Consider the following 11,860-nt stretch of genomic DNA (forward strand, 5'->3'; position numbering starts at 1 on the left):
CCATTTTATTCATTTCTTCATTTCTACCCCTTTTCCCTTTACATCCTGTGATGTGAAATTTCATACAGTTTTAATCATTCAGAGTAGTTATTTCTTTTATTGAGCTGATACCTGCCTTCCAGTAGTTTACATACATTGGTGTTGGTTCTGCGCTCTGGAGTGATACAAAACAAGAATAAGTAACAAAAGTGCCTTTTACCCTTGATAGCCTGACACTGCCAGAGTTAATGTTCTAGTTCTTTCCCCTTCCCAGCTGTGAGGCACACTGGACAATCTACTTGAACTTTCTGTGACTCAATTTCCTCATCTGCAAAATTGGAGACATGGTAGTACCTACCTCATGGGACTGAGAAAATGAGTAAATAAATCTGTATATGTAAAAGACTTGGAAAGGTACCTAGCACATAGAAAGCACTCTGTAAGCATTAACTATAATAATAGAAATAATAATAATAATAGTATGACCTAATGCTAAAATTACTATGAATTATTGTTTTTTATTTTAATTAAAAAATTTTTAATTATTGTTTTTTTAAAATTAACATTAATCGAAGGGCGCCTGGGTGGCTCAGTCATTTAAGCATCTGCCTTCAGCTCAGGTCATGATCCTGGAGTCCTGGGATCAAGCCCCACATCCGACTCCCTGCTCAGCGGGGAGCCTGCTTCTCCCTCTCCCTCTCCCTCTGCCGCTCTCCCTGCTTGTGCTCTCTCTCTGTCAAATAAGTATATAAAATCTTAAAAAGAAATAAATTAATATTAATTGAGCACTTATGCCAGGTATTGTGCTGAACATTTGCAATATGCTATCTCATTTAATCCTTAAACAATTATATTCTCACCAAGACTTATTTTATTTAGGTTTAACCTCCCAGTTATTTCAGTTCTTTCTGATACGATATACTTTTTTAAAGTCTCTCACCATCCTACATGCTCCTGAATTTGTAAATGCCTCTGAAAATACTGAATGTTCTGCCTAGTGTAGAATGGGGTGATCTTATCACACCTTCATTCTGGAACAGCTACTATACATCTGTAGATGCATCCTATTATCATAGTAGATTTTGTGGGTGCTGTATCACACAGTTAAATCCACTTTAATTGCAATCACCTGACACCCCCAAATCTGTTTCACACATCCCTGTTAAGACACTTATATAAATCATTTTAATTTTTTAAATTTTAATTCCGGTATAGTTAACATACAGTGTTAAATTACTTTCAGGTGTACAATATAGTGATTCAACAATTCTATGTATTACTCAGTGCTCATCAAGATAAATGTACTCTTAATCTCCTTCACCTATTTCACCCATCCCCCCACCCACGTCCCCTCTGGTAACTATTCGTTTGTCCTCTATAGTTAAGAGTGTGTTTTTTTGGTGTATCTCTTTTTCTTCCCTTTGTTTATTTGTTTCTTAAATTCTGCATATGAATCAAATAATATGGTATTTGTCTTTCTCTGACTGGCGTATGTCACTTAGCATAATACTCTCTAGCTCCATCCATGTTGCAAAAGGCAAGATTTCATTCTTTTTTATGGCTGAATAATATTCCATTGTATATATATATACACCACATTTTTTTTATCCATTCATCTATTGATGGACACTTGGGCTGCTTCCATAGTTTGGCTATTGTAAATACTGCTGCAAAAACATAAGGTGCATGTATGTAAATCATTTTCATTTTAACACACGTATTGAAACTTCTGTTTTTTTTAAAAAAAAAAGAAACTTCTGTTTTTCTGGGCTAAATGTTGTCTTGTTAGATTCACTCCCTTATTCTTTGAATCTAAATTCTATCATTCAGTATGTTAGCTGCAAAATATGAATTTTAAGCATGCCATTAGTATTAAATAGGATGATAAATTCAGCAAGATCAGGAAGGATCTAGGGGAGATCTCAGCAAAGAGCTCTAACTACAAATGAAAAAATTCCTTTCCCCTGTTGGGTTTGGCAGCCTGGAGTGTGCCCCGCCAGGCCAGTTCCCCTCCTTTCTTCTCTCAGTGTGATCTTATAGGGTGGGATTACTTTCTAGTGCTGCTGATAGTAGGAGACACGGTTGCCCCTGAAAGCTCCCAAACTAGTATAAATTAACCCTTGTTGAGAACTTGGTAAACATGGGGGTCACACAAGGGAGGTATAAAGAGCTAGAACCAGGAATGGAAGGAAGAATGAGGACAATGTCTTTGTGTTGGCTCTAAGTCTCTGCCTGACAGTAACTGATTTGGGGTTCCCTTGAGAGAACAGGCTCTCAAGAGGGAATAAAGTGAAGGTGGTTCTGCATGGTGACAACCATTTGTTACAAAGGGATGTGGTCTGCTACTTGTGTGTGGTTGGGGTGGGTGCTATGAAATAACCCTTCTTATGGATTTGATTGCATACTGCTGACAGGGTCCTGTGAGGACATGTTGCTTGGCTCACAATCGCTGGGGAGGGTTTCAGTTTAAGAAATGCCGTTTTAAAGGTGAGATAACGAAGGCTATGGGAGGTTACAAACTGTTCCGATGGAAACACAGATGATAGTAGCCAAGATGGGACTGAAATCCTGGCAGTATGATGTAAAGATGGAACCTTTAGCCACCTTGTAAATCTGCTCCTGGGCAGTGGGCTCCAGGCACGTTTACATGCAGCCAGCGTGGACAGTACAGGCCTTTTCAGGTAGCAGTTGCTGAAGGTATCAGAAGGCAGGCAGGGCAGCCATGCAGGCAAGGGGGAGGGCAGTCAGCCCCTGGCAGCTGCTGCCATGGCAACAGTCTCCAGGGAAATGGCCTTTCTCTGGGGGATCTGAGGAAGTCCAGGGTGAGTTTCTGGTTTAGGGATTCCTGTTCTCTGGTGAGGCGGCACTTCTGTGGCGGAAACAGAGCCCCCTGCCTCTGAGCCTCTCTACAGCCCAGATTCCGTGGAGGTCTGGTTTCACTTTGCAGGCCCTGTCTGCCTGGAGTCCAGGAGTAAAGCCCTCTCCAGCTCAGAGGTTCCCCCTGCTGCTGCCGCCTCTGCATTCTTTCCTAATGACACCCATGGCAGCATTTTGGTCTCAAGACAAGCTGCCATGGATTGCAGCAGGCCCTGTCCAGCCTGTAGCTCTCAGGTTCTCCCCCACTTTTGCCCCAGGGGAAATAACCAAGTGGGAAATGCAGGGACAAGAGCCTTCCTTCTCTTCTCTGCTTCTGGCCTCCTCCTAACTGGGGCTAGACACACACACACACACACACACACACACACACACACACACACTCTCACACTTTGTCTCTCCCTCCCCCTTCCTATGCCCAGAGAAACAAGGAAGGGGCTCTGAGGAAAGGTGGGGTAGCAACTCAGGCTGCTGGGAAACACTCAGGAACTGGGAAGGCAGGTCCAACCTGGGCCAGAGGGAGGCAGTACCAGGCCCTGGGCTGGGCAGGACCCAGGCTGTGACTGACTTGCTGGAGGGCTCTGGAGGCCTGGCAGGCTTCTGTCCCTCTTCAGGCCTCTGTTCATGTCCTCCTTCTTCTCCCTAAAAGGTGGAGCCAGGGGTTGTGGTAGACCAATGCATGAGGTCCCTTCCAGCTCCAGGCTGCCTACCATGTCGAGGAGGGGTTTCTCTTAGGAACACCACTTGGTCTGAGTGGGGACCTCTCCAGACTGCGGCTGCTGCTGCTGCTGCTGCTGCTTTTCCCAGAATGCAGACAAGGTCAGTGCACAGAACTTGTCCTGTGCTGGCCTTCCCTGCTGGGCTCCAACACACACACTCACAGCCTTACTCTTGGCCTCAGGGACTCTCAGAAGGGCCCAGGACAACCCCAGTCTGAGGTCTGGATGACAGAGGTTGGGGCAGAGTCAGGGTAGGCTGCATAATTTGCAAGGCCCTTTGTAAAATGATAATGCAAGGCCCCTTGTTCAAAGAGCAAGGGAGAAAGTACCTTTAAAGGGACTAAAATATAAAGCTTTTTTTTTCTCCTGTCTCTCTTTTGCTTTTCATTTTTTTAAATAGACTTCATTTTTTGCAGCAGTTTTAGATTCACAGAAAAATTAAGAAGATATAGAGAATTCCAATATATTCCATACCCAGTAGCACCTTACATTAATATGGTACATTTGCTATAACTAATGAACCAATATTGATATATTGCCATTAGTTGAAGTTTAATCTTTATTAAAATTTGCTTTGTTTTTTTTTTAATCTAATGCCCCTTTTCTACTCCTAGGCCCCATCCAGAATGCCACATTACTTTTAGTTGCCATATCTCCTTAGGCTCCCCTTGGCTATAACAGTTTCTCAAGCTTTCTCTGTTTTTGATGATACTTACAATCTTAATGGGATTTGGCTGGTGTTTTTCTCTTGGTTAGACTGGAATTATGGGTTTTGGGGAGGAACATCACAGAGATAAAGTACCATTTCATCACATCACATCAAGGCTACATGCTATCAATAGGATTTATGACCACGGATGTTGACCTTGACATGGTGCTTTTTATTTATAATGTGAAATTTTATATTATTAGCATGAATTCTATAGTTCATTGTTGTATTCTTTGATACCAGTTTTAAATGCAAACGCAAGAGCATTTGACTAATATGCAGAATCACCAAAATTGCACAGTTCATCTTTTGTAGCTTGTACATGCATTTGTACTTATTTCTTACCAGAGTAATGGAAATGCTGCACAGAAATAAACTTTTTATTTTTCTTGATACATGTACATATGCACATGCTACAAAAGAACTGAAAGGAGAAGAACTGTGGGTTGCTCTATCTTTCCTTTCCTTCTTTTTTCAAAGTTTCTTTTTAATTTAAGTAATCTTTACACCCAATGTGGGGCTTGAACTCACGACCCCAAGATCAAGAGTCGCAGGCTCTTCTGACCAAGCCAGCCAGGTACCCCTCCCTTTCCTTCTTTGTCATCATTTTCAATTAAGTGGTTGGCAAATATAGGGAAGTTACACATGCAAGAAACGATGTGATTGGGTTTCTTGGTCATTTGTGTTTCTTAGAATGTATTCTGTGTTGGAAGTAAGTTCTGAATGGAACCAAAGGGTGGCCTCTTCTGGAAGTTAGCAGTCATAGAAGTAACATGCTCACCATTTACTTGCCCCAATGCGTCATGTAAGCCTTTGTATGGTATTGGTAACAGGATAATAGTGGCCTCATAGAATGAGTGGGGAAGTATTCTATTTTTTGGAAAAGTCTGTGAAGCAGTGGTACTCATTCGTCTTTATATGTTTGGTAGAATTTACCAGTGAGGCCATTGGGAACTAGACTTTTCCATCTCAGTAGTTTTTTGTTTACTAATCCATTCTCTTATTATAGGTGTGTTCATATTTGCTATTTCATCTGGAGTCAGTTTTGGTAGTTTGTGTCTTTCTAGGAATTTGTCCATTTCATCTAAGTTATCTAATGCATTGGCATACAGTTATTCATAATATTCCCTCCTAGTCCTTTTATTTCTGTAAAGTCAGTAGTAATGTCCTCTCATTTCTGACTCTAGTAATTTGAGTTTTCTTTTTTTTTTCTTTTCCTGGGTCATCAATCTATCTTTTTTAAAGATTTTATTTATTTATTTGACAGAGAGAGAGAGAGCACAAGCAGGGGGAGGGGCAGAAGGGAGGGAGAAGCTCACTCCCCACTGAGCAGGGAGCCTGACCTGGGGCTTGATACCAGGACCCTGAGATCATGACCTGAGCCAAAGTCAGATGCTTAACTGACTGAGCCACCCAGACACCCCTTTCTTTCTTTCTTTTTTTTTTTAATGGGAATTTACAGCAATAAATGTCCATCTAGGCATTGCTTTAGCTGCATCCCGTAAGTTTTGGTATGTTGTATTTTCAGTTGCATTCATCTCAATATACTTTATAATTTCCCTTTTGATTTCTGCTTTGATCCATTGGTTATTTAGGAGTGGTTGTTTAGTTTCCACATATGTGTGATTTTCCCAAATTTCTTTCTGTTTCTGTTTTCTACTTCTGTATTAGCAGAAAACATACTTAGTATTATTTCTAGTCTTTCGAATTTATTGTGGTTTGTTTTATTGCCTAGCATATGGTCTGTTCTGGAGTATGTGTACTTGAGAAGAATATATATCCTCTTGCTGGTGGGTGGTGATTCTATAGATGTCAATTAGGTCTAATTGGTTTATAATGTTCAAGTCTTCTGGTTTTTTTTTAAGTAATCTCTACCCCCATTGTGGCTTGAACTCATGACCCTGAGATCAAGAGTCTTATGCTCTACCAGCTGAGCCAACTAGGTGCCCCAAGTCTTCTATTTTCTTGTTGATCTTCTGCCTAATTGTTCCATCCATTATTAAAAGTTGAAAGTCCCCAACTGTTATCATTGAATTGTCTATTTCTCCCTTAATTTTTATAAGTTTTTCTTCATGCATTTTGATGGTCTCTATCAGGTACATATATATTTATAACTGTTATGTTTTCCTAATGGATTGACCCTTTTATTATTATAAAATGTCACTCTTTATCTCTATAAAAATTTTTGTTCTAAAGTCTGTTTTGTCTGATTATTACTATAGCCACTCCATTTTCTTGTGGTTGCTGTGTGTATATTGTTTTTATCCTTTTACTTTCAATCTATTTGTTATTTTTGAATCTAAAATGTGGCACTTGTAAATAGCATATTATTAGGTTTTGGTTTTTTTATATTCAGTCTGACAACCCTGCCTTTTTTTTGGACAGCTTAATCCAATCATACTTTGTTATCACTTAAATAGTTGAATTTAGATCTGCCATTTTACTTCTTGTTATCTATATGTCACATCTTTTTTGTCACTTTATTCCTCTTTTGCATTAAGTGAATGTATGCTTTCTAATGTTGCATTTTAGTTTTATTAATGATTTTTTGTTATAAATTTTAGTTATGTCCTTAGTGTTTGCTCTAGTGCTTACCATATACATATTAACTTATCAGAATCAGCTTCAGATTTATACTACTTTAATTCTAGTNNNCTAGTGAGACTAGTGAGATCCAGAAATATTACTCCTATGAAACTCTGTTCCACTGATTTTATTGTTATATGTTGTTATATATAATATACCTATACATCTTGCAAAACCAACAATACACTGTTATAATTATTACTTTGTGTAATTTTACATATTTTAGAGACTCAAGAGGGAAGAAAAGAAACAAGTATATGCTTATAACTTTTTTTATGTTAATCTTCTTTTTTTTTTTAAAGATTTTATTTATTTATGTGACAGAGAGACAGCCAGCGAGAGAGGGAACACAGCAGAGGGAGTGGGAGAGGAAGAAGCAGGCTCATAGCGGAGGAGCCTGATGTGGGACTCGATCCCGGTATGCCAGGATCACGCCCTGAGCCGAAGGCAGACGCTTTAACGACTGCGCTACCCAGGCGCCCCATAACTTTTTTTATGTTAATCTTCTTACATATAATTTCTGGATCTCTTTACTTGGTTCCTTGGGATTCAAGTTACCATTGGGAGTCTTAGCTAATATAACACTTAATAATGTGTCGCATTTCCCTGAGGCTTTATACATTTTTCTTTGTCCTTTTTCACTCTGTTGTTCAGATTGCTTAATCTCTATCACTGTATCTTCGAGTTCACTAATTAGTCTTCTGGTTCAAATATACTGTTGAATTTTTCATGTCAGTTATTGTACTTTTCAACTCCTGAATTTCCATTTGTTCTTTTAAAATTTATTTTGATTTTTAAATTTTTAATTATTTTTTAAGATTTTTTTAATTTATTTGAGAGAGAGAGAACGGCATGAACAATGGGGAAAGGCAGAGGGAGAGGGAGAGGGAGAGGCAGGCTCCCCGCTGAGCAGGGAACCTGAAACTGGGGCTCCATCCCAGGACCCCAAGACCATGACCTGAGCTGAAGGCAGATGCCCAACTGACTGAGCCTCCCAGGCGTTCCATTTGCTCTTTTTTTAAAAATAATTTCTTTGTTGATATTCTGTATTTGATTTCACATTGTCATCGTATCTTCCTTTCTTCTTCAATCATGGTTTCCTTTAATTCTGCAATCACATTTATAGTGGCTACTTTAATGTCTTTTTTTTTTAAGATTATTTATTTATTTGACAGAGAGACAGCCAGCGAGAGAGGGAACACAAGCAGGGGGAGTGGGAGAGGAAGAAGCAGGCTCCCAGTGGAGGAGCCTGATGCGGGGCTCAATCCCAGAACCCCAGGATCACGCCCTGAGCGGAAGGCAGACGCTTAATGACTGAGCCACCCAGGTGCCCCTACTTTAATGTCTTTTTTAATCTGTTATCTGGTCACTCACAGGCAGTTTCTGTTGCCTGCTTTTTTCTCTGATATATGGGGCATACTTTCCTGTTTCTTTGCACATCTCATAATATTTTGTTGGAAACTGGACATTTTAGATAATATATTGTAACAACTCTGGGTATTGGCTCCTCCTTCCCATGGGGGGGGCTTATTTTTGTTATTTTTCTGTTTGTTTAGTGACTAGCTGGATTATTTTAGATGATTTAGATTATTTTAGATACTTCAGCTTGTCTCTAAACAAATAATGTCTGTGTCCACACGCAGTGTGAAACCTCTAACGTTGTTCCTCAGTGGGCACAGCTTTAGGTATGCCCACAGTCACCCTGGGATGACAGTGGTTCTGGCAGGACTCACTTTATCTACTTCCCTGACCACACGTGCTTGTTAAACATCACTAATTGTGTGCTGATTGCTCTATTGTTTTCAACAATGCCCTGAGGCATAAATTGTTCTACAGACCGAGATTAGTTCTGCTCCGAGGTCTTCTCTTAGATCTCTCTTTCAGATTTTCTCTGGTAAATGAGCTGACCTACAGTTTAGTCTCTATTTCCAGTGAATCTACCAATGTCCTCTCAATTGTTTTTCACCATGTGTGGTGTTACCTGGCACTACTTCTGACACCAAAGGCGTTGTGTTTTTCAACACCAACCAGTTCTCTGATTCTCCAACACCAACTGGTTTTCCTACAATTCAATCCAATTCTGGCACTAACTCACTAGTCAGTGCAGACCTCATAGGTTAAGGGCTCAGTTTGGCAAGAGTGACCCCATTTCAGACACTTGCCACAAATGGGGTGCCCGGGCTACCCACCCTTCTGCCCAGCCAACTACAAATGTGTAGGTTCCCATGACCCCCTCTTCAGTTTTAGTACTTTACTAGAACAACTCACAGAACTCAAGAAAGTGCTTTAGTTACTGGTACTGGTTTATTTTAAAGGATACAACTCTGAAACAGCTAAATGGAAGAGAAACATAGAGTAGGTTATTGGGGGGTAGGGAGTGGTGCAGGATTTCCATGCCCTCTCCAGGCCCACCACTTTCCCAGCACATTGATGTGTTCACCAGCCTGGAAGGTCCCCAAACCCAGTCATTTAGGGAGATTTACGGATATTCCATTACATAGGCATGATTAATTAAATCATTGGTCTGGTGATTGAATTCAATCTCCAGCCCCTCTCCCTCCTGAGAGGTTGGGAGAGGGGAGATGGGACTGAAAGTTCCAACCTTCTAATAATTTGTTTGGTCTTTTTGGTGACCAGCCCCCATTCTGAAGCTATCTAGGGACATGTGAGTCACCTCATGAGTATAAGCTCAGATGTGGTCAAATGGGGTTCATTATGAATAACAAAAGACAGTCCTATAATTTAGGAAACCCCAAGAGTTTTAGGAGCTCTGTGCCAGGAACTAGAGACCAAGACCAAATACCTATTTTTTATTATACTACACAGTACAACCTCCACTGTTTTCAAGAGCTCCTTTAGCTTGATCTTCTCCACACGCTGTTGCAAATGAAGTCATTTCCTTTGGGAAGAGATTTAAAGCTCTCTGTTTACAGCCTGCTTCTCCCCCCAGATAAAATATCTGAGCCATGACTCTGGAGTTTGCAGTATTTCTTTTATTTCTTTTATAATATCACAAAATATACCTTCAAATAATATTATATGACTTCGTGGATAATGGAAGAAGTTTACAACCATGTATTTCCGCCTCTCATCTTTTTTTCTGTTGTCTTATTTTTACTTCTACATATGTTATAACACACAATACATTGTTGTTTTTATTGTATAATCATTTCTCATTAACAGTGTTATTGAGATATAGTTTATATGCTATATAATTCACTCAAGTAAAGTGTACAAATCAGTGGTTTTTAGTATATCCATAGGGTTAGGCAACCATCACCCAATCTAATTTTAGAACATTTTTATTATCCCCAGGCAACAGGGTGGCTCAGTCAGTTAAGCATCTGCGTTCAGCACAGGTCATGATCCCAGGGGACTGGGATTGACTCCTGAGTTGTTGTCCTCATCCTTGTTTTCATCCTTGTCCTCATCGTCCTCGTCGGGCTGGGAGCCTGCTTCTTTCCCTCTGTGGCTCGCCCTGTTTGTGCTCTCTTGCTCTCTCTCTCTGTCAAATAAATAAATAAATAAAATCTTTAAAAAAAGAACATTTTTATTATCCCAAAAATAAACCTGGTTTTCACTACCAGTCATTTTCTTTCCCCACCCTACTGCCAGCCCCAAGCAACCATTAATCTACTTTCCATCTCTACAGATTTGCTGATACAGCAATTTCTTAGAAATTTAATAATACAATATAGGGTCTTCTGTGGCTGACTTCTTTGACTTAGCATATTGTTTTCAAGGTTTATCCATGTCATAGCATGTATCAGTACTTCTTCCTTTTTTTTTTTAGATTTAATTTATTTATTTGTCAGAGAGAGAGAGAGCTCAAGCACGGGAGCGGCAGGCAGAGGGAGAAGCAGGCTCCCCGCCAAACAAGGAGCCTGATGCAGGACTTGATCCCAGGACCCTGGGCTCACCACCCAAGCTGAAGGCAGACGCTCAACCGACTGAGCCACCCAGCTGTCCCTATACTTCTTCCTTTTATTGTCAAATATATTCTGTTATATGATATACCACATATTGTTTAATCTACTTATCAATTGATAGACATTTGGGGTTTTTCCAATTTTTCTATTGGCTATTATAAACAATGCTGCTATGAATATTTGTGTTTAAGTTTTATGTAGCCATATCTTTTTATTACTCTTGAGTATATACCAAGGAATAGAATTTCTAGGTCATATGATAAGTCTATGTTTAACATTTTGAAGTATTGCCAATCTATTTACCAAATCGGGTGCAGCATTTTACATTCCCATCAGCAATGTGTAAGGGATCCAGTTTCTCATCATCCTTGTCAAAATTATTTTCCATCCTTTTCATTTTGCCATCATATTGTATGTGAACTGTTATCTCCTTTTGATTCTGGTTTGCATTTCCCTAATGATTAATGATATTGAGCTTTTTTAAATGAGCCCAGTGGTTATCTGTATATCTTTGGAGAAATGTCTATTCAAATAATTTGCCCATTTTTAAATTGGGTCATTTGTCTTCTTAGGGTTGAATTTCTAGAGTTCTTTATATCTTAGGGCTATTTATCAAATATATGATTTGCAAGTATTTTTTCCCATTCTTTGGGGTTTTTCATTTTCTTAATGGTATCATTGAAAACACAAAACTTTTTCATTTTGATGATGTCTAATATAGCCTATCTTTTGTCGCACATACTTTTGTCATATTTAAGAAAGCATTATTAAGCCCAAGGTCATGAAGATTTCCTCCTATGTTTTCTTTTAAGGGTTTTATAATTTTAGCTCTTATGTTAATACTTATGACCCAGATAGTTAATTTTGGTATATTTATGATGTAGTGGTCTAAATTCAATCTGTGGCATGTGGATATCCAGTTGTTCCACCACTTTAGTTTCAAAACTGTTCTTTCCCCTTCAGTTACCTTGGCACATTTGTCAAAAATCAAGTGAGCTTAAATATGAGGGTTTACTCTGAGGCTCTCAGTTCTTTTCCATTGACCTATATTATCTGTCCTCATA

This window comes from Ursus maritimus, assembly GCF_017311325.1.
Source record: "Ursus maritimus isolate PB19 chromosome X unlocalized genomic scaffold, ASM1731132v1 scaffold_X1, whole genome shotgun sequence".
Lineage (NCBI taxonomy): Eukaryota > Metazoa > Chordata > Mammalia > Carnivora > Ursidae > Ursus > Ursus maritimus.